The following is a 2791-nucleotide window of genomic DNA, read 5'->3' as shown; positions in this document are numbered from 1 at the left end:
TTTACAAGGACAGAAAGCACTCATTCGTCGGCCATTTTGAAAGGGAAGTGGTCACACACATGAAACCTGGGAAACCATTTTAAGGACTAAAGTACTGCTCGGCCTGTCAGTTGCCTGTGTTACATCGGCCCACTAAGGAGGTTGTGCGTTTAAAAAAAACAGGTTGTGCGTTTGTGTAAAAAGTTTATAAATGACCAGTTGCCAGTAGCGACCAGCTTCTACCTGCCTGTTTCCAGCGCAGAATGGGAAATCCTGATTGGTTGTTGCTATGGGCAACAAAAACACTCAGCTTTTAGATGTAAATACAAAATTTGGGTACAAAAGCATCATTGCTGACCGATTACTCACCTGTGTTGTCTGAAAGAAGTTATTTTTACCCTTCGCAACGCATAATCTGCCTCATATGTTTGAATTAAAAGTGGCATTTTCATTGTCCTGAGCAGCAAAAATGGTTCCCTCAGAAGCTTCTGCACAGCAGACCCTTCTACAGTCCATGAATCCATCGCACTCAAAACCGTTGTTCCATATAAAAGATGGGAGCTGCGGCAGTCGACGGATGTCAACCGTCTATAATCACAGAATAACATAGACACCGGCACTCCAAGTAATGAATCAATGGCGTCTGTTTATTGGCGCATGAGACATCACTCATTTTGCCTGATGAAGGGGATCTTGTGAGACCCCGAAATGTTGCTTTTTGATGCATTGTGCTATGTCTCATGCGTCAATAAACAGAAGCCATTGATCCATTACTTGGAGTGCCGGGGTCTATGTTATTCTGTCCTTCTCTAAAAGAGACTCAAAATGGCCCCCCCAGGTGCAGCAAACCAGCACCTCATTCTATGCACACCCTCTGGCAATATTCTGGGCCCTTTATTTTTTGAGTCACGGTGATGTTACTGAAGTATTGAGCAGCATATATCTCCCTGGTGTGAATAAATAGGCTGCATTATCCTAAATATTGCTTTACCATACAAAATGGCCACCACTTCTATGATACCCATATCACAAAAACTAAATGGCTATATTTGAATTGACTTATAATATTTTTTTTCATTGACATAATAAATGGTAGTAATTTCTAATTGCCTTAAAATAGTTTTTAATTTTGTCCCAAATTATTTCCTAATATCAAATGTATTTTTAATTCAGAAATGCACTCTGTTGATAAAGCATGTCTTGGGCCTTCCATATTGTAAAAGTGAATCCATCTCTCAAAATATGTCTTGTAATATACATCCATAAATGTACATATGTTGTCTTAGTTGTAATATTTAAACCTTTTGTTATACTTTTAAAAAAATAAAAAGGTCAAATATATATGTAAAACATCACTTTTTTTTTTTGCTTGCGGCTTAAAATTATAACTGTATGATACTTTTAGACAGACTGCCAGTCTCGTTGTACCATAAACAAGTTTGCATCTGAATTGCCAAGACTGTAATAAAAAAATTGACTTTAATTTTCAATCTGTCTTGTGTTGTTTTTTTTTTTTTTTTTGGGATGCTTGAATTCTAATACAGGGAAAATGTCGTTATACAAATTTTGTATTCTGGTAACTATATGGTTTAATACCTTTAATCTATTTATTTATTTACTCTTGCTTGCCTCCAACTTGTTCTCCACATTTACATGCAGTCCAAGCTGTCTAGCAAAAACTGTTGCATGGGTTGGAACAAACCGCATAACGCTATCAGAGGTGCTTAAAACAGTCGGCTTTTATTGATGTGATTGAATAAAAAAATAAAACCAGTTAAAATGTGTTAGCTAGAGTGAGGCTTTACCCCTTTAATGACCAGAGATTGGAACCTAGGTGCTTAAGCTAAATTTAGCAATGTCAGTAGGTATCCGATAACTTAACAAGCTTCTAAATAAATAATTTAAATCAGGGGTCTCAAAGTACCGGCCCACAAAGCGGTACTATGTGGCCCGCAGCCAGCTGACAAGTCAGGTACGCGGTCATGGACTGCTTACGCGACTTGCCCGAGCAGCTACACGGTCTGCATCTCTGTCAGATGCAGACAGCATAGCTGCTGCTGGCTGTGCTCACTGTTCCTTTCTGCCAGAGCTATCAGCTACGGCCGAAAGGTACAGAGAAATGGATTGGTAAGGTCTGCACCAGACCTTACCAATCACCAGTAGATCACCAGGGAATTATGTGTCTCCTCGCCTCCTCCCTGCAAAAACAGAAGCAGGTGAAGGGGCTTCTATTTTTGTGTGGAATAGAAACATTCTATCTCCCGGGTAACGTTCCAGAACTTATTCAGCTTCAGTAACCTGGAATTATTATGCAGTCTGAGAGTCAGAGAACAGAAGCTCCTGAGACACGCATTTTGCTTCATGACCACTGCACTAACCTATGTGAGCAGCCTTCAGATCCCTCCACCTGTGCTTCATCCTTATCCACTAGGGGTCAGACCCCAGAGAAGTCTTTATGAAGGCCTTCAAAGCTTTATCAGATGACAGGTGCGTACTGATAGTTGGGAAAACCAATCTCTTTAGATGCACGTAAATCAGACATCACTGGCGCCAATGTCCGGGGAATACAATGCAACCAGCTGTAAAGTCAAACCTGTCAGCTGTTTCACCCTCCTCTAATTCCCACAGCCAAAGGTCCAGTCTTGACTACTTTTGTCATCGGTGATGGCGCTTCTCCTGCCTTCTCCACACTCTTCACCTTTTTGTGAATAACCTTGTTTTCAGTTTTGTAGTGTGTGTGTGTATGTGTGTATGTATGTATGTATGTATGTATGTATGTATGTATGTATGTATGTATGTATATATATATATA

This window comes from Nanorana parkeri, unplaced genomic scaffold (genome assembly GCF_000935625.1).
Source record: "Nanorana parkeri isolate BGI_ZX_2015 unplaced genomic scaffold, ASM93562v1 scaffold120, whole genome shotgun sequence".
Classification (NCBI taxonomy): Eukaryota; Metazoa; Chordata; class Amphibia; order Anura; family Dicroglossidae; genus Nanorana; species Nanorana parkeri.
The sequence above is the reverse complement of the archived record's forward strand: the minus strand, read 5'-3'. Positions refer to the sequence as shown.